Genomic DNA, 27,201 nt, shown 5'->3' on the forward strand with positions numbered 1-27,201 from the left:
TGTCAGTGAGGGAGGTGATACTGGCAGTATGTAGAGCTCTCTGATGTATGTCACTCCATTCTTTCTCAGTTAACTGCCTCCCTAGTTCATGCTCCCGTCTATGTTGACCAGTGTTGTGTATATGATTAATAGTCTGTATTAGGAACGTATAAATCACTAAGATGAGACGTTTGCCTGTAGAGCAGGAGGTGAACCAGTGCTCATAAGCTGTGAGGGGTCTCTGTATTGATGGTTTGTTGCTAGGGTGTAGGAGCCAGTGGCGGAGTTGAAGATAGTGTAGGAGTTGTGATTCTGGGAGACCAAAGGTGTTTTGTAGCTGTTGGAATGCTATTTTGTCTATCATGTGTCCCATGGCCTGACATTCAGTGAACGTCTTTGGGTCTAAGCCAGGGGTGAAGTCTGGATTATTAAATAGAGGGGTTAGCGGTGAGGAAATAGAGGTCAAGCCATGTTTGGTACTTATTTGGTCCCATGTGTCCATACTTACTTGTGTGATTGGGGAAAGGTATAAGTTTTGGGGACTATTTGCTTTTTTAAGGAAGGGGACCTTCAACAGAGATGTCCCTGCAACTGCTCTGTCTTGAAAGAGACAGTGTTTCTCTGCCTCTGGTTTATACCACTTCACAGGTATCATATCTGAGTTGCTTGGTAGTACTTTTGGAGGACACGAATACCTAGGCCTCCACATTTGGGGGGGTTAAAGCATAATTCTTTCTGCATATTAGGTTGTTTCCCGGACCATATGAACTGTGAGATTTCAGCTTGTAGCTTGGCCAATAGTATCTTAGGAGGGGCTAGGGGCAGTGTCTGGAATATGTAGAGAATTTTGCGGAGTATAGTCATTTTGACGGAGGTTGGTTGTCCCAGCCAGGTAATATTGTGGTGTTTCCAACCAGACATCTCATGTCTGAGCTGTTTTAGAAGATTTTGGTACTTTATTGTTGAGATCTGGTGTAGTGTTGGGGCTAACTAATCCCCAGGTAGAGGAGCTGATTGGATACCCACTGTTCTGGGGGTATTTAGAGGCCCAGTGCAAGTGATTTTTCCATATTTATACTAAAACTAGAAGCCTCTATTTCGTCTATGAGGGTGGGTAGAGCGTGTTCTGGATTCACCAGGGTCAATACAATAGTGTCCGCGTAGAGGCTTCATTTATGATGTCCCCCCCAACGACTGCTCCGGTGATCTTGAGGTTATCTCTTATTCTCTGAGCTAGCGTTTCCATACATAAAGGGAACAAAAGAAGGGACATTGTAAATAAATCTATAAATCCGCTATTTTTAAAGCACAAACCTCTCACCCCTGCGGGTCTCAAGGCGCTGGGAGCCATTGTGGAGATTAATTGAGCTATTGCCCAGAGTCATATAGTGCTGAGCTGAGCTGAAGCCAGAGACAAGGATAGAGCGGTGAGCTCTGTGCTCAGGAGTCAGCTGCCCTGACCGCTGCATCACACCATTACCTTGGGCAGCCTTGTCTTGTGCCTCCACCTATCTGGAATGAGTCTGAGATATAACCAGTTACTCGCACTGTCACCAAGACCAAAGTGTGTTTTGGCTTGTTCAAGGAATGGCCAGTTTACTCTATCAAAGGCCTTTTTGGAATCTATAGCTAGAAGCATAGTCGCTGTGGACATCCTTGTAGCTTTTCGATGATGTGCAAGATGCATTTTGTATTGTTCTCTGTATGCCTGTGTGAAATGAATCCAGCTTGGTCTGGATCTATGATTGCAGGGAGAAGTGGACCCAATCTCTATGCTAATATACCTGTGAATAGTTTGAAATCAAATTTTAAGCAACAAAATAGGCCTGAACAACTACATTGCTGTTTATTCATCCCTGGTTTGGGTATCAATACAATTGAGGCTGCCACCATTGAGGCAGGCATTGCACCGGGTTCTGTGAATGAGTTACATAATCTTGTTAGTATCAGAGCGAGAATGTGACAGAATGTTTTATAAAATATGGAGGGATATCCATCTTGTCCTGGAGATTTAGAAAGTTTTAGAAGTGAGATGGCAGAAATCACTTCTTCGGATGTATGTGATCCTCAAGTTCCTCAGCCTGTTCATTGGTGATGCACAAGGTTTGCATCCCTTTAAGGTATTCTGTGCTATATAGGGGATCTGGGTATTGTCTCGTGTATAGTTGTATGTAGAACTCCTTAAAGGATTTTGCCATATCTCTGTCATTTGTAATGAGTTTCTTTCCTCTATTTTGTTTGGAGGAGACTGTCGTTGTCTGGCTTTTTACGCGGAGTTTATTGTCCAAGAGGCAACCACATTTGTCTTCCCCAATGTAATAGGAGTTTTGAAGATAAAGCGTGGCATATTCTGCTCTATCGTGGTCTATTCCAGCCAGGTGACCACTCAAAGCTGTTAACTGGTGCCATACTAATGGGACACCCATGCAGCGGTGAATGCACTCAAATTCTTTAACCTGGGTAGTGAGGCTGTCTCTTCTTTCCTTTTGTAGCTTAAAATCTGGGGCTGAGATAGAGATTAATTCATCTCTTATCACAGCCTTTAGTGCCTCCCATAGGGTTGCCATAGAGACATTCGGGCGTCCTTAATTTCTAGGTAGCTGGAGATGGCTTTTTGAATTTGGGAGACTACTTCTGGATGGTGTAAAAATGTTTCACACATGCACCATGTTCGGTGTGGGGCCTTGGTCGGATCTATTCTCAAGGAGAGTGTTACCACTGAATGGCTAGAGATTACTGCGGAATAATGTATTTGTCTTGTGTTAAACTGTGTATAGTTTTTGTAGCTAGGAACTAGTCTAATCTAGCATGCGTTTTATGTGCATAAGTATAAATGTATATTCCTGTTCCTCTGTATGAAAAGATTGCCAGACATCACAGAGTCCCAGATAATTAATCCACATGAGCCCGCTTTTAGTAAGTGCCCCGGTCTGTCCATGTCGTTGTGCAGATCTATCTAGATCTGCGTTAAATACTAGGTTAAGTTCACCCCCTAGGAGGACCTTTGTGTCTGTTGCAGCTAGGGCCTCTGTGAGGGCCTTTCTTAAGAACAGTTCTTGGCCATCATTGGGAGCATATAGCGATCCTATTGTGAAGGTAACCAGATATGAGATTAGTCTACCTCTTAATTCTGCTGCTTTAGGCCCATTTGTCCCATTAAAGGATCGTACTACTAATATAGCTAAACCTGCAGTTTTGTATGAAGGGGAGGAAAAGAATTGTTGTGGGAAGGCTTGTGATTGGAGTCAGTAGCAGTCACGGCATAAAAGGTGAGTCTCTTGGAGCAAATATATGTCTGCACCAGAATTATCTAGGTAGGATAATATTGCTTTACATTTGATGGGACTTTTTAATCCCTTCACATTTTACGTCAATATTTTCCAGGTGTTGTCTGGCATCTACATTTGGAAGGGAGGTATAGCATTCGTTTGCGCCAACATGATATGGGTGAGGTGGTCGGCTGCGTGGCTGCACATGTCGGATGAGGTATAGTGTGTAAGCAGGGTGATCCATTGTATAAGTCCCAAAAGAAAGAAACCCCAACTAATATATAAAACTAAGATGGGGAACATTCATAGTCCCTGTGGCAGACCTGTGCCCTTCAGGTCTGAAACGCAGGGAAGAAAGTTGGGTCCAAAATGTGGCCTCTGGTCCAGTCCCCCAAGCCGCATGTGCAAAATACACTCATCCCTGCAGGAGGTCTGTGATTCATCTGTTCTATCCAGGTCTTGTCTTCCAGGATGGAGCGGAGAGCTGCCAGCTGGTCCTCTGCAATCTCAGTTGGTTCCCAACACGCCAGGCCATTTTTCTTTCCGCGGTTGTTGTTCCGGTTACGTCGCAGTCCTGTGCGGGCAGATGATGTGGACGACAATGGGTCGTCTTGTTTCAAGTCCACACTGAGAATCTGGCAGGTTTCGGTGAGGGAGCGGAGTTGATAGAGCTTGCCTCCGTGTTGGTAAATGATGTAGACGAGGTGTCCCAAGAGTAAATTATTCCTGTGTCAAGCAAATGCTGGGTGACTGGTCCGAATTCACAGCATTTTTGAAGTGTGATTGCTGCTAGGTCTTGGAAAAGGGTTGGAGTCTCGCCACAGAAGTTCAATAGATGTTTCTCACGTGTGTTGCAGAGGATGTCTTCCTTCATAGGGAAGTCTTGGAGGCATACCAGAATGTCTGCTGGGGGAGCTCCAGGAGGGCGGGCCCTCCGCACTCGATGTGCACGCTCTATCTTGATTTTGTGAGCATTGGTTGTTCCAAGTATGTATCGGAAGAGGTCACCTACATATGTGTGTATGTCATTTCTCTTGGTCTTGGATGTTATTCCAAGAATGAGTATGTTACTATGCCTAGATCTATTTTTAAGATCCTCAGCATGGGTCTGTAGGTCAAGTTGCTGTTCCTGTAGTTGTAGGTCCTCTTCTTGCAGGGAGTGCAGTTCCCTTTCGGGGCTGTCTCCTTGTTCCTCGAAGGTTTCTACACGGTCTCCCAGTGAGTCAATATCTTTTCCGGCATCCCTGATATCCTGCGAAAGCTCTTTTTTAAGTTCTTGGAGGTCATCTCTCAATCAGGAAAACAGGGACTCCAGGAAAATTCTGGTGATTGGTCGTCTGGTGCTGATTCGTCAGAGTAGCAAGATGTTTCTGGGGGTGTAGTTCAACCCCCTGTTGCTGAGTTTGAGTACCCAGCAAGCATGTCCCTAATAGTGCATACTTTATTTATGCGGGCTGAGGCCATCTTTCGGTGCCGTTTTTGGTATTTTTGAGCTGCAGGAGAGCTGTGTAGTAGATGTGCTCTCGTGTATGCCTTTCTTCCATTCTCGGCCATGGTTTCAAGGTCTAGGAGCCCATGTTGTTTGCTATATTGCGGTAGGTATGGGTTCTGGTGTCTTTCGGTTCAGTGGATTCCTCCGATGACAACAACCGTATTAATGCTGTGTTCTTGGAGTAGGATATGGCTCTGCTCCCTTAGCCCCAGGTATTGCACAGATCTGCGAATCTCACCTTCAGGATTGCTTTATTTCTGCCCGCTCCACATGTGCGAAGCTTGACTTGCTGCTCTGCCCTCTAGTTCCTATGCAGGTTTCTCAAGGTGAGTATGGCCTCCTCAGCCAGATCTATGATTTCACCTTCGGCAGCCTCCTGTTGTTATAGGCCTGCAAGGTTTTAGTCCATGTGTATCTCTTCCTTTGATCATTGGTCATGAGATCTATTCAGGGATCACTCAGTCGACACTCTTATGGGTCGCGTTGTCTGCTTTCAAATTTGTTATGACTCACGTGTGCTCAGTTTCCCTCTGGCTCAGTTCGTAGGACTATCCCTATGGGTTTAAGCCTTGCAGGTGAGAGCGCGGCAGTCCCCAGTTATGTCTCTCAGGTTTCTATGCGGGCCGAGCGGCACCTATTCTTCTGGCTCGGTTTCTGCACTAGCAGGCATTGCCATACCTTCAGGCCTGTTCCTCCGGGGCTCTAATAGGGCAAAGTGGCGTGGGGCTGCCTCCGGTCTTCTGATTCTGAATCTTTGTTCCTGGGTGATGTCGTGCACAGCTCAACTTCATGGAGGGCAGTGGCCATCTTGGTACCTAGTCCTGGGGAGGGTCTTCTCCAAGTTGATTTTGCTCTGATGTGATTCCTGCTGCTCCCCACTTCATTTTATGAGCACCTAGGCGTTCCTAGAGGGTTCGTCCAGAGGCTCCCCAATGGCCCATTGTACGGAAGATAGGCCCGCATCTGTTGCGTCGTCCAGGCGTGGTACGCAGGCTCAGGCCCCTCAATCGTACCCCCGCTCCACAGCCCGGTCCGCTTCGTGCGTTGTTTTTGCCCAAGCTGGGACAAGCTTTGGGGATCTGAGATCAGGGTCCAATGCACAGGAGAATCCGATGCAAAATTCAACATCCGTACAGCTTCTCCAGGGGCTTAAAGGCAGCTTGGGTGGTGAAGGAGATGGAGAGACGGGACCCAGATGTCCTACCTGTGTTACATGTGTAAAGCCCTAGGTTCTATTTGGTGTGTGTGTAGAGACATATCTATGTATATGTTTGAATTACATGTGAAATGTAGAATTCTCACATCATGTAAATTAGAAAACCCAATATATTGTCTTTACAACTGTGCATATATATGTCTTCTGTACAAACCAAATGCAAATTATATTTGCTATGTGTATCTTCCCACAAATCAATCAGCCTAGATCAGGGGTCCCAGACAGTTGGGTACAAGGTAATTTTTTAACATTAAGGTTATGTGAAGGCTGTATTCATTTGACATCATGATCAACACACTGCAGATAGTAGGACCTGATAATGAGAAGTGCTCAGTCAGAATCATGGGCCAGGCTGGGACATAGGCACAGGGGTAAACAACTGAGGCACTGAGGTATATGCCTCCTAAAAATATTTCCTTGTCAACTCAAAATATTTGGAGGTGTGAGCAAAAATATGCCCCTGGATTGCTATTAACTGAATGACAACTGAAATGTTGAGATTTACATATCTTCTTGAGCAAACACTTCATTTCATCTTATTCCTATTTTCAAGCGTGTCATTTCCAAACTGTAGGCCCCTTATTATCGATGGCCAGTATTCACACTGCCATAAGTATTTATACAAGATACAGCCCCTTTTAACATGTGAGAATTTTAAAGTGGAGGAAAATGTTCAATGATATGAAGTGTTTTGTAGAATATTTCTCTGCACTTTTTAATTCTCCCTATTTAAAAGGACATACAATTGTATGTTTGTACCATCCATGTAACAATGTCACATATGGCAAAAGGTCTCTACCACCCGTACAATTATATACCATTCATGTATATGCATGTTCATTCATCTCCAAAGAACACAATCTCATTGACACACAAGGTGGCCCTTTCATAGTGCCCTTCATCATAGTATGTAGTTTAAACTATAGTATCTTGTTCTATGGACTTTAGGCATCAAGTCAAAGAAGCTGGCAGTGAAAGTGTCTGGTAACAATGCACAAGTTGTTTAGCATTCAGTAGTTCACAATGTTTTACACTGATCTAAAATAGCTCACATCACAGACGGTGTACAGTCATAATATCGAGTCTTTTATTTCGACTGGACAGAATATCGAGTAAAAAATATAGAATGGACATAATATCGACTTGACATAATATAGACAACAAAAATATCGACTAGAGAAAATTAATATCGAATAGAATGGACATAATATCGAATCAAAAATATAGAATGGACATAATATCGACTAGACATAATATAGACAACAAAAATATCGAATTTAAGGTAAGTTAATAATAATTTTTATTTTTTGTGTAATATAAGTCTGTAGCGGGTTGTGGGTTTATAGGGGAATAGGGTGGGAAGTAATTTAATTATAATTAATTAAATATGTTAATGTATTTATTGATATTTATTTAGAATTATTTGTTAATTAATTATTAATTGGTAATTAATTAAAATATAATTGGTAATTAATTATAATTGATTAATTGATAAATATTTTAATTTTAGTAATTTATTTTCTGTAGCGGGTTGTTGGTTTATAGGGGAATAGGGTGGGAAGTAGTTTAATTATAATTAATTAAATATGTTAATTTATTTATTGATATTTATTTAGAATTAATTGTTAATTAATTATTAATTGGTAATTAATTAAAATATAATTGGTAATTAATTATAATTGATTAATTGATCAATATTTTAATTTTAGGGTTCAGGGTCAGTTTTCAGTTTTTGGGTAAAGGGGTATTTTTAGGGTTCAGGGTCAGTTTTCAGTTTTTGGGTAAAGGGGTATTTTTAGGGTTCAGGGTCAGTTTTCAGTTTTTGGGGTAAAGGGGTATTTTTAGGGTTCAGGGTCAGTTTTCAGTTTTTGGGGTAAAGGAGTATTTTAGGGATCAGGGTCAGTTTTCAGTTTTTAGGTAAAGGGGTATTTTTAGGGTTCAGGGTCAGTTTTCAGTTTTTGGGTAAAGGGGTGTTTTTAGGGTTCAGGGTCAGTTTTCAGTTTTTGGGTAAAGGGGTATTTTTAGGGTTCAGGGTCAGTTTTCAGTTTTTGGGTAAAGGGGTATTTTTAGGGTTCAGGGTCAGTTTTCAGTTTTTGGGGTAAAGGGGTATTTTTATGGTTCAGGGTCAGTTTTCAGTTTTTGGGTAAAGGGGTATTTTTAGGGTTCAGGGTCAGTTTTTAGTTTTTGGGGTAAAGGGGTATTTTTAGGGTTCAGGGTCAGTTATCAGTTTTTGGGGTAAAGGGGTATTTTTAGGGTTCAGGGTCAGTTTTCAGTTTTTGGGGTAAAGGGGTATTTTTAGGGTTCAGGGTCAGTTTTCAGTTTTTGGGTAAAGGGGTATTTTTAGGGTTCAGGGTCAGTTTTCAGTTTTTGGGGTAAAGGGGTATTTTTAGGGTTCAGGGTCAGTTTTCGGGTAAAGGGGTATTTTTAGGGTTCAGGGTCAGTTTTCAGTTTATGGGTAAAGGGGTATTTTTAGGGTTCAGGGTCAGTTTTGGGTTTTTGGGGTACTGGGGTACTTTGTACAAATAAAGTAAAATTACATTTAAATTAAATTTATTTAATAAAATTAAATTATATTAAATTATATTATAATATTTTTTATTAATTTATATTCAAAAAATTATTATATACTTACCAATACTTACGTTGTAATGGTATGCGTTGTAAAGGTATATGCGTTGTAAAATCTTGCGTTGTAAATGTATGTGTTGTAAAAGTTTTTGCGTTCTAAAAGTTTTGTTGTAATGGTAGGCGTTGTAAAAGTATGCGTTGTAACGTCATACATCCCTGGAGTGGGAATAGTAATTTTAACCTCTACGCTATCCAGCGCTTTCCCTACTGTTGCACCCACTGGAGTGGGAGTAGTAAATTTTACCTCTACGCTATCCAACACTTTTGCTAATGTTGAAGTCACTATAGTTGTAACAATAAATTTTAAACATTTTCTAAAATGTTATATATGTTTATTTAATAATATGTTTATATATATATATATATATATATATATATATATATATATATATATATATATATATATATATATGTGTGTGTAATTTTTGGTGATATAATTTTTTTAATTATATAAATTATTTATTAAAATTACATTTTTTTATTAATTATTTCTAAGTTTATATTAAATATATTTATTACTATATTAGTTTTAACTTAATTTTAAGACATTTAAAAATATCGATATTTTGACAGTCTATATTTTTGTAAGTCGATATTTTGGAGTCGATATTTTGGTACTTACCTGTTTGAAGATAGGGAGTCGATATTTTGTCAATCGATATTTTTGACTCGATATTTGTGTATCTCGATATTTGTGTCGTCGATATTATGTCAGTGATCCATCACAGACAATTTAGTAAAATTATGTTACATCAATACGGACAAACAAAAAGTCACAAAAACATTATTATTTGCTTTCAATTCTTGTATTCATACAGGTCAATGTCCATCAGAAGCGGGATCTCTGGAAGGCCATTGCCAGGAAAGTGCGAACCATGGGGGTCCACAATCGGCACAGCCTTCCTTTCAGGAAGAGGTGGGAGGACCTACAACAGTGGACCAAAAAGTCAACCTAAGTCCAGCTGGGGCAGTCCTCCCAACATGGGAAGCACATGCCCTGCATCCTGATCCCCCTAATGGCATCCTTATCCCCAACTTAATGGGCAGTTGAGAGCCCAACAGCAGCAACGAGGGGGTAAGTACTTATTTGAGTTTCAAATGTTACATGACTAATTTTTTGTTACAACAAGTATTTTGTTCATCAGCATTAACGGCGACCTATTTTCAAAGCACAAGAGGAGTGCTTGAAGGTATCCATGTTGCACAATGTGTTTGATAATATGCTTTTCCTATTAATTTGTTGGAAAGGATCCCACCTGATTCCTGTTCACTACCAATGAACTGTTCTGAGTAGACATTTGGCTGCCTAAACTACACATATACATCAGGTTTCTTTATGTCACGAGGAGCAGTTGTACCAAACAGGCCACTAATATTTGTTGTGCCAGGTGTGATGCTCCTTCACTATTGTGGATGATGTAATGGTAGACAAATATATGAGACATAGCATACTATGCACTTATAAAAGAGTGAGTGTTCCAAATTTCCCATTGGTAAGTTGGGATTTAACACAAACAAGAGAGCATGTGAGCCAAAACAACTAGTCATATCAGAATGAATGGCTACATTTTGGAGTCTACACATTACCCAATTATGTTTTGCATCAAATATACTGTTTCATACATGTTAAAAATGACAGATTTGCATGATTTCTTACAGCCAGTGTGTTTTTGACCAAATACTTGTGATAGGCATGCCATTTTTGTAGAAAAACCGACAGAATTGTGCAGCATAGGGGTGGGCGAAGTTCACAGAGTTTCACTCCACCGAATCCCCTAGAGTTGCCAAAGAACTCCACCCAATTCTGTGGAGTTCTGCGTGTGGGCAGAGTAATGGGGAAGTAAGCTAAAGTGACCTTAAATGCACTGTACCAGCCTCGTGCAACACTGTACCAAGGACAATAAGGCACTGCCTGACAAATTGTGCTAATGATTAAGAAGAGCAGCAACTATCTGGCAAGCTGGACTACACAATGTTGGCACATGGCACAAAAATCGCTTTTGAGTTAACTTCTTACTGTCTCTAGGTGCCACTCTGTTGTATGTTGAGTTGTCCACATGATAATGACATGCTCCAGCAACAGCCTTACTCACCCTGCTCTATCTGGTCCTGGTAACTGCACAGCATGACCTTAAGAAGCTGCACGAATAACGTGCATTGCCAGACCTTCGAAAACTACAGATGCTATTGGAGTCATTTGTAAATCCACAATATCAGTATGTCTAAATTTCTTCAACAGCATAGGTAAATACAAAGGGCCTTATTATGATGCTGGGAGGACGAAACCGTTGTGGAAAGGAACCACGTGATCGTAGCACGGTGGTTCTGGCTGGGCCAAAAAGGCGTGCAGCATAAGCAGCCATTGAAAAATGGATGTTTTGAAACATCCTTGCACCATGTGGCAGGCACCTCATTGTGAGGTGACTCCAACATGGTGCAGGGATGTTTAGGGGGCACAGGTACAAATGCAGAGGTCCAGGGAGGAGGGGGGCCCTGCTATGGGCCTCTAATGTTGCTTTCCAACAGCCTTTCCATGTCAGAAAGTCCGACATGGAGTGGTTGTCGGAAACTGACATCTTAATCCCGACGGCAGAGCAGGTGTCATTCAGGATTTTTCAGACATTCCAATGGACCGGTGAGCTCCTTAAGTCCATCGAAACCACATCAGTTTCCCCAGAAGGTTTAACTCCGACAGCTGTCATCCTAATTCAGCGGCTGACTTTAAACCTACCATGTTGGGCAGAAAGCCTCTGACTGCTGGTCAGAGGATTTCTACTCCACATCGGTATCTGGCCCATAGTATGTGATACATTGATAAGCTACTCTAGTACTGAATCCATATAATATGTTGGACATTTATACTAAACTTGAGTAACTTCAGTTAAGTGTTACCATTGTGAAAGGGCCAAACTAAGGAGACAGGCTTTCAGTTTTACAAATATTGGTACAACATTGCAGTATCTGCTGACGCACATTGATTCAAATTTTACTTTTTAATGTATGTTATTAATGCAGCTTTATTGACCTTGCACACACAGTGTCCAAAGGTATTTTGTTGTATATCCTTATTGTGACATAAGTTCACTATTCTTGAGAAAAAAGGCCAACCATTCAGAGGTGTTCAACAGTTTCTATAGAAAAATGGATACGTTAAGAGACTAGTACATATGTAATTTAGGCGCTATCATGCATATTTACAAAACTGTGACATATGATTTCAGAATAAGTTCCCTACATGAATGAGTTGATGGTGTAAAGAGCCAAAGAGTGAACCTTTTGGCAGGTGCAATATGAAAACAAGGAACAAAGTTATTCATCAGTTCTATTCACACAGCTGCAATAAAACTATTGTATATGTCTTTTTAGCATCATCCGGAGCAGGCATAGGAGACAGTGGCCACATAGGCTGGGTAGCAACTGGACTCTGTGTCACAGCTGGTGAAACCACCAACACCGAGGGACATGGTGCCACAGAGGGTGAGGAGACCGTCATGGAGGCCACCAGCTCATCACCTTCTTTGGAGGCTTCTCCAAGCAACCAGTCCTTAGTGTTGGCAGAGACTACTGCTCCTGTTACATCTGCATCCTTGTCAGCCATGCAGATATGCATCTCCACCCTCCCACTTGATCCCCCCATGTTGGACAACCCCACCCCCCAAAAAGGGCTTGGGTCTCCTTTGCCACATTCTTCTAAACCCCTGCCCCCTGGCTTAGCTGTTTAAGGAGGCTATTGACCTCCTCAGCAGCATCTCTGTAGGCAGGCTGCACTCCTGCATGCCAAGAAGAGGCTTAGCTACAATATGCTACCCATGGTAGCTTACCTAGAAGGAATTCATAATGGTATGTCTGGCCTACAGCAGTCTTTTCTGGGACTCCTCACTGACTGCAGCCCTCCAACCACCCCAACCTTAAGCCTCACCTCCTGTCACTTCCCTGCCCTAATTCCCAATTCCCATCAGCCCTGTACCATGCGCCTTTGCATGCACCCACTCTAACTCACACACCAGCACACATACACATAAACACAGAGACAGCACAAAACCTAGTCACACACCCAGACATACAGAGACCATTCCCACCACCATATTGACATGCACCACCACCTGCACACCCTCAGATACCGCACCCATCCCCACCTCCACATGCACTACACCAGCAGCACACCCACGCATACCACACATACACATGCACCAACCCAACTTCAGCACACCCATAGACACCAGACCCATCATCACAACCACATGCACTACCACATCCACCACACCCTACACCTCCAAAGCATACCCTTCCACACTCTCACATACATTAGCATTCACACCCACAAAACACAACTGCTACTGCCACTACCTCTCCCTCTACCTCCCAAACCCAACTCCGTGCTGAGCATCATTCCCATTTTTCTCATGAGAGTTTTTTGTTTGCACTTGCCATAACCCCTTATAAAACACAACACCCCAAAACTAAATCTACCCATCCCAAATGCAAAGCCACCCCTCCTAAACCAATACCCATCCCTCCCAAACGTAACCTCCCCACCCCAAGTAAGATCTGCCTGCACTGCCGCACTAGATGTCCCTTCCTGAGTAAGTAACCATTGGCAGTGAATTAGGAGATAGGTTTGTGCCACAGCACAACGGTGTTGATTTTTCGAATATCATTGACTGGCATTGTATTACTTATTATTTTGTGATATGTATCTCATTGTTTTGAATACATCTCTAGTTTTCTTTTCAACAGGTTTGCCCTGGCATTAATTTTCCATTGCAATTGTTTAATTTCTAGAAATGTTTCTGACTAAAATGTGAAGGACATATTTATTGTTATCATGATGGCAGGAAATTCAACATAACATTGTAATGTCTATTTTTTAAGTGCAGTAAACCAGTTATTGTCCCACAGGTTTTGCCATTAGGTTTTGTTTTTTTTAAAAAGCGAAATCAGAGTACCAAGTTGCAGGACGTCTAGCAATACCAATCACACAAATTGTATATGATGCAGGAAGCTGCGTTACAGAGCATAGATCAAATGATATAATTAACAATCCACCTGAGATTTACAGTGTTAAACCATTATGACACATATATTTCAAATAAAGATGTAAAGGAGAGCCATACACTGGTAAACATAGTATGTGATCCTCACTTGAATTTAGAGAAGGCATTCATCATGATAATGGACACTTGCACCAACAAATAGATGATTAAAATTATTTTCAGATGTATTACTACATGTGTTTTTGTTTCACCTTGAATACTGATAAGTATGAACACATATGCATTACACATTATTACATAGTGTGATAATGGAAATTGGGTACAATACAGGACTTGCATTAGACAAGGGAAAATATTACACGGTTAAATATGTTGGATGATTCAAATTTCGGACTGACATTGATTTTACAGGTAATTAATATAGTAACTGTTACACCTTGTCTAGTAAGTTCTAAATCAAATTACATTGCACTAATTACATTTCTATAACACACCTGTATGGTGACTTTTTGATTTTTGAATTTGCATCCTTTTTTGTGGAAGTGTCCCTTTTTAAGAAGGCAGCTTGCACCAAATTTATAATAACAATGCGGTCATACAGGTGTGTTTCTTTAAATTTCTTTCACTTCAACATTATAGACAAATGTATTGCACATTGGTATGCTATTGCTTGTGTGAGTGATTTAAAAATGCAGGCATCCAGGGCAAATCTGTACAGCCAAGAGAAAAGGTAACAGGTAATATAGAAGCTTACCAATTGAGATACAAATCATCAATGTAAATGCCAGTGTAAATGTTCTTGGTATTTTATTATCTTCTTTAAAGGTCCAGCAAATATGTGTTTCGTCTTCCGGGGAGCTAACCCACGACTTCCTCAGGGCTGTCTTCATGAAATAAACCACTTTGAACCTCTGCACCTTTTATAATTCTGTCCCGGATGGTAGGTAGCGAAATCGAAATCCAATGATAATCGCAGAATTTGTCAAAAATGAAGAGACTGTCCAAGTTCTCCTCCTTGTTTAGGTGCTACACCCAAATTAATATTTAACAAAATGTCCAGTGCCTTTTGCAGGTCTGACACGCACGCCGATCCGCGTGTGGCGTCACGTAGTATCAGGAAAGAACGGGCACTATTTATGGACCGAAGGATAATTCAGAGGGCGCCTGTCTGCGTCCTAAATGGCTCCGTGCGCGTGGCCGTTTGGTATCCTGCTCTCGGGCATGCAGGAAGTAGTAAAGCTGGGCTCTAAATGTGGCAGATGGATAAATGGCAAAACTTTCAATTGATAGCCCTTACTCTGGCCATCGGTTGGTGTACGTCAGTGGAAGTAGTCTCAACACTAAATGAGATAGAAGTACCTTCTGTATGGTGGGTCGTCGACCCCTTCAGCATCACTCTAATATAGGCGGTATATTCAGAAAATAATTCGCCACAGTCTTAAAATGCCAATTTGCAAAAACAAGAAAACTTCCTAAGCCGATTGTTAAGGCCATTACTAGTTTCAGTACAATACTATCTTTTACTTTGCATTAACTTTTAGACTGGATGGTTTGTAATGTGTCTTGATTTGCTGTTAGTCATTCAATAAATGTATTCTTTTGCTTTCTCTCCTACAGTCAGTCTGGTGCACTTTTCCTTTATTCTAGGCTCTTAATGACATGGAGGAGTTTGTTTTTCGAGTTTCCCTTCCTGATGGGCAAAAACGTGAATACAAAATGCCTAGGAGAATTGGAAGACAGAAGACTTGGCAGAGAAACTTTTTTCGAGGTTTTGTTTCAAATAACGTAAGTTTAGCTTAACGCATTACAACTCTGACAGCTCTTGTTCTGAAAAGGTGTGCTTGGGGAAAACACAATACATTTGCAAGGACAAATAAAGACAGAGAAAAAAGGCATGATCCTTCAGTAGAAATATTTGTGAATTATATTTAACTTTTCCGTTTACTGTTCGAGTTGTTTTACTGACCATTATTTTCTGGGTAAAACACTTTTTGTAGCCGAAGGTTATGAAAATCAAGTAGACAAAAGAGAATGCGAATTCTGCAACAAGAAGCAGTTTAGTTTTATCCGAATCCTACTGAATTGAATTGGCTAGAGTATAATACATGTGCACATTATGGAGATTATGCATAAATATATCATCCTGTAATTATAATACTTTGGAAAATACAAATCAAGAAAACGTAAAAAAAAATATGAATTGGCTAGAGTATAAAAATGCAAGATTTTTTGCTAGCCCGTATATTGTTTTAGCCTTATAAACATAAGGGAGTGGGTCTATTTAGCCCCTTTCTCTCTCTCTGTCTCTCTCTCTCTCTATGTATATATATATATATATATATATATTACCTACTGGCGGTCGCCAGTAGGTATATATAGTCAGGATTGTTTTCCATAGGGAAATCGCAACATTCTATTGGGAATAACTTTGGCGCCGGTTGAGGAATCTTCCTGAATTTTTCCTTAACTTTGCCTCGCGACGCTCCGGTCCTTCCCTGAAAGTTTGGGGGGGATTCGTCAAGCGGGGGCCGAGATAAAAGGGGGGTCCCAAAACGTGTTTTCCCCATGTTAATTTCCGTAGGGCGGTCGGACTCACTTTTAGCTCGAACGGCTGAATGGATTTTCACCAAACTTGGCAAAATTGTAGGGACTGGTAGCCCGATGTGCCTTTGCTATGTCTCATGATATGTGCTCCAGAGGATTTTGAGTAATTTAGGTTAAAAAAAATTTATATATCTATGGCAGCTTACCCGTGAGCTTACCTGTATGCTTACGGTTCGCGCACGTACGCGTACCGTACGCGTACCTCTAGTGCGCGAGCTGCATTCTGATTGGCTGCCAATGTCTGTCAACACTCCAAAACAGAAACTGTTGGCAGCCATCTTGTGCCTCGGTAGACTGATGTACAGGAAAGCAGAAAAACAAACGTGTAGAACTCAAAAAGGGGGCAGGGTAGAAGCATCCTGACCCCATAGGCCTGCTCATGGGGTCCCACAAGGACCCCCAAGCCCCCAAAAAAAAAAAAAAATCGGAAAATCACGGGGTACGCTTACGGTACGCGCACGGTGCGCGTACCTCATTTGTTTTACAAGAAAAAAAAAAGATTTGGGGGCCTTGTAGAAACACTCTGACCCCGCTAGGGCTGTTCAGGGGGTCCCATATGGATATTAACATATATAAATGTTATCCACTAATAGAATTAGCATTTAAAAAACCTTTGAAATTCACTGAAAAAACCATGGGTTTCAGGCCTTATATAGTTAGGAATTAGCATTTAAAAAACCTTGAAATTCAATGAAAAAACCATAGGTTTTAGGCCTTATATAGTTAGGAATTAGCATTTAAAAAACCTTGCAAATTCACAGAAAAAAACATAGGTTTCAGGCCTTATATAGTTAGGAATTAGGCACAAGAAAGCAGAAAAACAAACGTGTAGAACACAAAAAGGGGGCAGGGTAGAAACACCCTGACCCCCTAGGGCTGCTCAGGTGGTCCCACTAGGATATTAATATATTTAAACGTTATCCGCTAATAGAATTAGCATTTAAAAAACCTTTGAAATTCACTGAAAAAACAATAGGTTTCAGGCCTTATATAGTTAGGAATTAGCATTTAAAAAACCTTTGAAATTCACTGAAAAAAACATAGGTTTCAGGCCTTATATAGTTAGGAATTAGCATTTAAAAAAACCTTTGAAATTCACTGAAAAAACCATAGGTTTCAGGCCTTATATAGTTAGGAATTAGCATTTAAAAAAAACTTTGAAATTCACTGAAAAAACCATAGGTTTCAGGAGTTATATAGTTAGGAATTAGCTTTTACAAAACCTTTGAAATTCACTCAAAAAAACTATAAGTTTTAGTGGTGTTATAGTTAGCTGGACATTTTACTCATACAAAACCATTGAAATTGCTCCTATATAGTTAGTTGTACTAAGTATATATCGCGCACCCGCAATGCACTGCTGATGATGTCACATATTAGATCATTCATGACATGGTCAGTGACATCACTGATGACATCTCAAATGACATCACTGATGGCACCGAGGACAGTTACAAGACCAAGTTTAAAGCGCTTGAAAAATTGATGTGCTCCGAGATCACCAAATGGTGGGAGGCCAAATCTCTGCAAAAATACAGAGAGGAAGAGCGGGTCCCAAGGGGGCTCCGAATAATTCTGGCGCCCACTATTGAACAACCTGTGGAAAATTAGTACGGTTTGGTAAACATTATCTGCGCCATCTTGCCTTTTTCCCCGATGCCACACTTTTTGTCATGCACACCCGCCATTTTAGGTGCCTCGATCAGAACAACCCTTTTTGCATGCCACTGGCCCCCCCCCTCCCCGACATAGCCCTTCGCCCTCACCAAGCCTGCACGCTGACCAACCCCCCCTGCTCGCGCATGCCTTGAGTCATAAACCCCTCTTCAGCGCAGCTCTGCCTCAGAACCCCATCCTGTTCCCAGCGCGACACCTCCCTTCATTCCTTTCATGGTCCCAGATCCCATGATGCAAAACCCCCCCCCTTTTCCTGTGCCCGTTTGTCTTCCTCGTTCCCAGGCCGACACCTAGCTCTGCCGATATTGTTTATTGCCCCTCCCCGTACAGTAGGAAGGCTTCCCTCATCAAAGGACCCCCGAGCTGATCAAAGCCCCCACCCTATGCGATCCGATCAAACCCCCACATTCCGTGGATCGACGGAATGTCCAGCTGCGCGATAATCATCACCTGTTGTGACCGGGGTGGGACTTCAACTGTAAATGTGTGTGGGAACGGGCTTGGAGCGGGGATTCCGAGAATGTCTTTCCGTACATCAAAGCTTCGCCATGAATATGTAATATGTAATAAAGTAATAAACCTGGATATAAGAGGCCAGGCCTCAGGGATGCGGGTAGAGCACCTCATGACGATACCTGCTGTCTGATTTGTTGTGTTCTCCTCCGGAGAGAATAAACCTTGTTTCCTGCTTTCCAGTCTCCAGCGCCTGCCTCTTCATTGATTAATGTTTCGTGGGTTAAAGAGGCGATACCGCCGGGCAAATATCGATTGTCCCCGACCTTAGTTTCTACAATTGGCGTCCCAAGCGTGGGGCCCATCAGCGACTCGTGGATCCAGTGGGAGAGGTCCTGACGACAGAGTGAACGACTGCAACGATCGGGAGAGCTCGTGCCCAATAGACCCTCGTCTGGCAGCCGATCATCCGAACTTCACTAGTTCCGAACAGACCTCTCTCGAGTGATCCACGGTCCTGACTGGGAACCATTAGGAGTGCCGTGAGAAATACGAGAAAAAGAGGACGAACGGGCGCTGGATTCGGAAGACAAGAAACTGTCCATACGGTCCGGGTAAGGTCGTGTAAACACGACGAATGGCGAAATAATTATTTGAATTGTTTAGAAAATACTAGTATTACTCTTTATTGACTTATTTGGAGATTCACTGTCTGCACACGGAGAAACAGTAGGCTCTTTCCCTTTTGCAAACAGTGAAGGATAGGTAACGCAGCCGTCGTGCCTATTTTTCTCCCCCACTGATTCTATTATTTATTAACGTTTTTTTGGGAGATTCCCTCTCCCACACTGATTAACTGGGTTCTTTGAACCCCAACTACTGTTCACGGATTGTCTTCTGGAGATTCTCTGTCTGCAAACAGGAAATAACAGATTCCTCATTACGGATAGTGAAAGGGTAGAGGACGCAGACTTTTGCGCCCCTACTTACTCTCCCCACTGATTTTATTTTATTTTATTTATTATTGGTTGTTCTTTGTTATTGGTTGTTCTTTGTTATTGGTTATTCTTTGTTATTGGTTCATGAGGTATTCACTGCCTGCAAACAACGTAGAATAGAAATATTCTGTCTAGTCTTTGCGCACAGTGATAAGATAGGCAATGCTGACTTTTTGTCCCTCGTTGCGAGCCGTCATGTCTGTCTTCTCCCCACTGATTGATAATTGGTTCAGCCCGGACCGTTTATTAGAGGTGGATCATCTAGCTCCGCTGGAAGGCACCCCTAATAAGGACATGTTCATAAACTATGGATTAGTTACCATAGCATATAATAAATTGTGGCACAGGTATACCAAAGAAAGTCAAGACAAACAGTGGCCACTGGTAGGATCCTTCGATCTTGATAAAATAGAAACGTTAGAAATAGCCCTTCGTAATAATAAGACAACGCCTATTATGCTCGACAGTCTCGGTATGTGGCGCAAAGAGGCAATGCAATGAAAGAAAAGAGACAAGGACAGAGCAGGTAGAGGAATATATCAACAGGACAACCCCTGGACACCACGACCCGAAAGTTATCCCCCGACACTACGCGCAGGACGGCCAGACTTAGGGCAAGACCAATGCGCTTTTTGTAGATGTGTCGGACACTGGAAAGCACAATGCCCGACTTTTCTGAGCGAGGGTAGGAACAGAGGACCGACAGGAATAGCAGTCCGGAAGAAAGGGAAAAAGCGCCAGACAAAGAAGAATCAGACTGACATGGTCAGGCCAGATAGAACCACCACGTTTGATTATGCCCGATGGCACAGATTTCGCCAGACCGATTTCAGCGACATGTTCGAGTTTTCATAGATCGGACAATGTTAAAGACGGGAACCCAATCTAGCTCTAAATAAACAGACAGAAAGAGAAAATTATGGCCAATCACTGTTTTATGTTTGTCTTTGGGTCTTGTGTGTCATACTTTTACTGTCTCCCCGTCTGAGTTTGTGTGTACGTAATGTATGAATCTGCGTCATCCCTCTGCACGTGCTTCCGTGTTACATAAACTCTGTTAACAGAAATTTTAGCTTGAAACAACCTGGAAAGAAAGGAATGGGAAACGAAATCAGTAAGCCACTGATGAACACGAACTTTTATTTAACATAACAAGCAAGAAACAATAACGCTAGAAACAAGAACGGTAAACTGTAGAAAATGAAAGTCAACAGAACATTCGCCCCCCCCCACATTCTGGAACCTTCCAAAGTAGGGCAGGGTTACGGCTACGCCCAACCGGCGGCAACCCATATAAGGCGGGCCCTGCTGCCAACACTTGGTCAGGAAATCTTAACATATGGGGGAGCCGGAGGAGAGGCAGGGGGGCCAGCGGAGTACGGCCGCAGCGGCCCTGGATAGCTGCAGGCAGTCCCGCCACATGCCTTCCCGGCCCGGCCATGGTGGCGCATGGGAGTTTCAGGTAGTCCCGCCACATGTCCTCCCGGTCCGGCCACCAATGGCCAGGGACCGGGGCCAACTGAGTCCGGCTGCAGCCGACAACCTAAGGAAGCCCGGCCCAGAGAAGGACGAGACACCTCTTTCCTTTTCTCCTCCGTTGTGGCAGCAGCAGCACGCCAGGCGCCACTCCTGTCATGAACAATGGCCGCGACAACTCTGGGCGGCGGGATGTCCTGTACGTACCTCCACAAAAATTTGTCCAAATTGGGCTGGGAGGGAGAGGCGACGCGGACGAGCCTCTCCCACCTCCATGGATAGGAGGTCTCCCAGCCCCCGGCCCAGCACCGAACTCCCCCAGCCAGGCGGTGGTGCCAATACCTGCGTAGCACCGAACATACCATGGTGGCGTCCCAGTACTTGCGCAGCACCGAACATGCAACGGTGCCCATATTTTCGGAACACCGAATATGCAATGGCTGCACCGATACTTGTGCAGCACCGAATGTGCGCCGCAGGTGGCGGTACTTCCACAGCACTGGGCATGGGCCTTGTGGAGCACAGGGTGTGGAGAGACCATCTTGCATGCCCATGAAAGAGAGCGGCGTGGAGTGCACCGGGAGAAGGAGACGGCGCGAACGAGTCTCCCTCGCCCCCCAGGTGGGGGCATCACAGCTGCACCCCAGCCGAACGTCCCGCTTCCACAACACAGAGTTCCATTCCCTATTTGTCCTCAGGAAGGTCTCTTCCACTCTTGCAGACTCGACGAGAGGGGACTGCTGCAGGGCCTCAAAATGGCGTCTGGGTCCGCTGGAAGGCAGGCCTCGGCCGCTAGAGTAACTTTGAACAGCAATGTAACTCGGGCGCTTGCCCACCGGGGCACGAGCCCCCACCTCTGACAAGCACCCCCACAGCCGTGAAGATTCTACAAAAGTCCCCGGAGGAGCCCTCGGTCCTTGCAGGCTTCCGGTAAAGGACAACTGCCTTAATCGCTAACGAAATAAGCATGACATAGCCACTCCTTCTGTTAGCATGAATTCTTGAACTGCCGAAAAGGACTCTGGTCCAACTGCCGGTTGTAGGAAACATTTTCCCTGATGCTACTTCCGGACTAACCCGGCCCCGCCCAAAATGGCGCCGGTATCAATAGGAACTTACGAACACCTCGTGGTGTTCCTTTTTACTAATACAAAACTTGATGTTCTGAGACATATATATATAATCCTTTGTACACTTGACAAGAAAGTAGGAGAGCTCACTCGACGAGCATGTAAAAGGATCCCGTTAAAAATGTTGATTACAAATGTATGATGTATTATATTTTTTATATAGCTGATGTATAACCTCGCTTATGACGCAAGCACACGGTATGCATATAGGAAATCTGATTGCAACTAGTCTGACTATGCTTCTAAATTATGAAATAAATGCCCCCGATTCCCCCAGTCAATTGATAGACGTTTTAATTTCCTACAAATGAATGAATAAAACTTTCTAATGTTTTTATTGCTGCAAAACAACACCCCCCCACTGTACGCACTTTAGCCATTGCCGTGTCCGGCCGAATACGACTGCACCCTCATAATCCACGTACTGAAATGATTTTGCAAAATAAAGGTTTTCGAAATTATGAACGGGTATTGCATGCTTTATTTAAAAATGTGGGATCGGCGGGAGAGTTCTTTTCTGTGCACCCTACTCTGCTCTCTCTTTAAGGTTAATAGAAGATGGTTGCCCAACCCCGGATGGAGGATCGAATCTGAGACACGACACTCTGCCGTCAAAAATGCGACTGACTCCGGGACTCGCGCATGGAGAAAGACCTCGACTTCTGGGGATGGGTAAAAACGAAATGGTGTAAAAGAAAAAAAAAAAAAAAAATGGAATATAAAGGATGGGTAAAGTTAAACGATGTAAATAATAGAATATTATAAAGATACGACACTCAAAGGCACTAGGGAACAGAGTTGACCGAAGAACTGATAAACCTTAAAACGTCACAGCGTTGAAAGAGATTTAAGGACCCCGATAGTTAAGTACACCTACCAACTAGAAACTTCGCGCTAAGTGCTTCTGATTCTCTAACGTTTTCCTACTCACAGCCTATAAGGACACACTGCCCCCCCCCCCCTTGGCTCCAGAAACCACAACCTCGGGGATTCTATCCCGAGGAGATAAGACGAGTATGAGGTAAGTAAAAGACTTTCGTACCCGTGCTTTTGATATGCTCGAATGTTGTCCCCTTCCCCTCTTTTTTTCCTCCCTCTGCAGATTACATCAGAGATCACAACCGAGGTATGGCGAAGATTTGAAGCCTTGCCATGTCTGATACACGAAGCAGACTAGCGCCGCAAGGTGGCACCTAAGCACACCCATAAACTACTCATGTAACAAACGAACCAACAAATAGTATGACTCGATGAGAAATGATCACCCTTAATCCATGATTGCGCGAATGGACGCATGTCACGTATGCCTGAAACTATGAGAGAATGTTTGTGTATGACTGAAGCGTTGACTCAACTGGTCAAAGGACCGAGAATGCAAGAAGTGCGACACAATGGTGCCCCCCCCCTTTTTTCCTTTTTCTCGATGCATGTCCCCCGTACCCGACCTAGTGCTCGCCCGTCTCAAACTGCATGCTTTCAAATCCTAACGCAGACCCATAAATGTCTCATGTTGTGTAACGCACTAGATAGCCTATTTTAATACGCTGCCACTTCCCATGTCGCACGTGTACTATTTAGCCTGTTGTTACATACCTCTCTCTCTCTCTCTCTCTCTCTCTCTCTCTCTCTCTCTCTCTCTCTCTCTCCCCTTCACCCCCCCCTTCCGAACGACTAGCACCTAAATTGGCAAGCCGCCACCCCTAGCACACCACCCAATTGGCTTCAAATACCGCCAGTATTTGCACAAAACTTGTCTTTAATACAATCACCCTGAGACCGTGTCATTACCTCTCCTTTCTGCTAAATTAACGAAACCAAGAGTTGGCGATAAGGGAAAGGACAGGTAAGACGACTGAGGTTCCCTAATCTGACCCGTAATAAGGGAACTACATGTCAGCGCCTCCTATAATGAAATAAAATGCCTCAGATAACGCGACCTTCCCCGTCCCGAATTGTCACAATACCCACACCGTAAAGGTGATCGAAACATCCTCATGTTCCGGAACGCCCCTGTTTCGTATCAGCTGCCCCAGAAGAGAGTTATGAAACTGTCCCTCACCCCCGGTTGTAAGAGGATTTACGCCCTTACCACAGTTTTCTATGTCCCTAGTTGCTTCCCATAAGACCCCTGTCTTTTCTAATTAAGTAGTCAGGCCATAAGAGGCTATGTAGGAACCAGAATGACGTTTGCAAAATTAAGATTAGACCGAAACGAAGAAATCGTTGCAATGAACCCTGTGTAGGGTAAAATGTTTAGTTGAAAGGCAAGATGCATTGATAGAATGAAAAATGTTTAGCCTATGTTCATCTCTCAGAAAGATACCTATCAAACTATGGCGATAGCACATTGCGTTTTTTTGATATAAAGCCCAGGAGAACGGTATAGCTTTGTAAGGCTCGTACTAGGAAGGTGGGTCTCCGTCAGAAGAACTAACGTAACTGTAATGCAATAAAAGGTACCAGATCTCGTACCGTGGCCGGGCAGAAAACACCATTGTATTCTCATTTACCTGGAGCTGGGAGAGAAATAGACTTATGTGATTACTTTCCTCTACCAATTCTCTAAAGACTGTCTTTTCAAACTCATTTAAGGGTACGACTGTCGGAGGAAAGAAGGACCGGATGTGGGAGCACGTGGCCTGATTACCGATCTTGGAACACCTGCGATGTTGGCCGAGGCGAGGCCGCGACAGAAAGGAGCTGCAGGACGAGGCAATATTTCCGACAAAATGAGAGGAAAGGGCTGACCTGATGCCCCTGCTCAATGTTCAAATGTGTGCCGAAAAGTCCCCGCTCTCTGAACTCAGTCATGAGCCCGCCTACCTGGAATTCTCCGCCCCCTGGTCTGTTCCCGATCTGGCCCTGCTCCATCCCCCCTTTTTTCTCCGACCTACCCTATGGACTACTTACACACTCTTCTTCCACCTGAACTCTTACTCCAAAGGACACGGGGCGAAAAGGACCTTTTTGACCGGAAAAGCAAGGAAAAGGTCATGCCCTGCAACGCGGAATCTAGAATAGAGCTGGACCCATAAGCTCCACCGCCGGTGCTCCACAGTGCCAACGGAAGACGAAAAAATGCTGAGAACTCACTAACTTCGAACATTCCTTAATTATCGTTTCTACTATGTCTCATTTCTCTCCCAGCCACCAATGTATTGATTATGCAGCAACCGACAATGAAATGAAATGTACGCACTGCTCTCACTACAGAATCATTTTTGTCTGCATTACTATAACTTTCCTGCAAACGAGTTTTATCGATGGACCCGCCTCCTAAGATGAACGATTTTAAAATGTAATGTCTATAACTCCTTCACCTGGGTGCCTACTTCTTTTTCTTATGACCACCACAGTAGACATGAATAGGAAATAGGCCAGCAAGATGTCTTGGATATGTTAAAGGGAGGACTGTGGAAAATTAGTACGGTTTGGTAAACATTATCTGCGCCATCTTGCCTTTTTCCCCGATGCCACACTTTTTGTCATGCACACCCGCCATTTTAGGTGCCTCGATCAGAACAACCCTTTTTGCATGCCACTGGCCCCCCCCCCTCCCCGACATAGCCCTTCGCCCTCACCAAGCCTGCACGCTGACCAACCCCCCCTGCTCGCGCATGCCTTGAGTCATAAACCCCTCTTCAGCGCAGCTCTGCCTCAGAACCCCATCCTGTTCCCAGCGCGACACCTCCCTTCATTCCTTTCATGGTCCCAGATCCCATGATGCAAAACCCCCCCCCTTTTCCTGTGCCCGTTTGTCTTCCTCGTTCCCAGGCCGACACCTAGCTCTGCCGATATTGTTTATTGCCCCTCCCCGTACAGTAGGAAGGCTTCCCTCATCAAAGGACCCCCGAGCTGATCAAAGCCCCCACCCTATGCGATCCGATCAAACCCCCACATTCCGTGGATCGACGGAATGTCCAGCTGCGCGATAATCATCACCTGTTGTGACCGGGGTGGGACTTCAACTGTAAATGTGTGTGGGAACGGGCTTGGAGCGGGGATTCCGAGAATGTCTTTCCGTACATCAAAGCTTCGCCATGAATATGTAATATGTAATAAAGTAATAAACCTGGATATAAGAGGCCAGGCCTCAGGGATGCGGGTAGAGCACCTCATGACGATACCTGCTGTCTGATTTGTTGTGTTCTCCTCCGGAGAGAATAAACCTTGTTTCCTGCTTTCCAGTCTCCAGCGCCTGCCTCTTCATTGATTAATGTTTCGTGGGTTAAAGAGGCGATACCGCCGGGCAAATATCGATTGTCCCCGACCTTAGTTTCTACAATCCGAACCCTGAAATGCTGAAAGAATCGGCTGTGAGCAATTTGGATGCCTCATGGCGCCTCATTAACATACTAACATACTAACCAAGTATTCGGAAATCGACAGGGAAAGCATACAATGTAAAATTGACCAGTTAAATAGTGAATTAGATGCCATGGATCAAAAGGATGCAATTGCAAAGGGAAGAGAAGAAATTGACAAACGCCTGAGCAAACATGAGGTCACAATAAAGGCCCGCAAAGTATTTACATTCGCCCAAGACAAAACGGATTACGAGTGCGGGCAAATTTTCACATTTGCCAGAAAATATGACTCTATCAGGAAACAGCGCATGAATAAACAGAGCCAGCAAGGACAGTCCAGACCGCCAACCGGCAACACTGAGGGGGCAGACTCAACATCACTGTCTGATTTAAGCTCCTTGGCTGAAAGTGGATCCAACTCGGATGATGGGGCCAGATGGAGAAGGAACAATATGCCTGGCAGAGCCAACCCTAGCCCAGGAGAGGAGATGGATTTTTTAGTCTACGACAGGCGGCAGACCCTCAGGCCACGGCTTCCGCGGAAAGAAAACACTGACGCAACAGAAGAAGGCGCGAAAGGAGGAAACGCAGGAAAACCAAAGCAAGCGATCAGAAGAGGCAATTGAAGAAAGAAATAAGTGATGACACCAAGACCATCATCAATCTGAGTACTATGGACTTATCCGAGGCAGAAAAACAGCTCCTCACGCTGGGACTCACCTATTGTCCCGAAAGCACTTTTGACTACAGCAATACCCAGATTGATGTTTTCAAGTTCATCCGTAAACTCAAGCTGATCAAATTCTTCAAGCTCAAACAAAACAATGCAACTGAGCCTAACACTGCATATGTTGTCCCTATTGCAGAGGAACCGCTCACTGTGGCTGATATCCCTACACTTCGCACCCTGAGGGATTTAGCAGTGCCCTGCACTCCTAGGCCTACACAGCAAGTCCTGGAGGATGAAGGCATCATGAG

The sequence above is a fragment of the Lissotriton helveticus genome, chromosome 3_2 (genome assembly GCF_964261635.1).
Source record: "Lissotriton helveticus chromosome 3_2, aLisHel1.1, whole genome shotgun sequence".
Classification (NCBI taxonomy): Eukaryota; Metazoa; Chordata; class Amphibia; order Caudata; family Salamandridae; genus Lissotriton; species Lissotriton helveticus.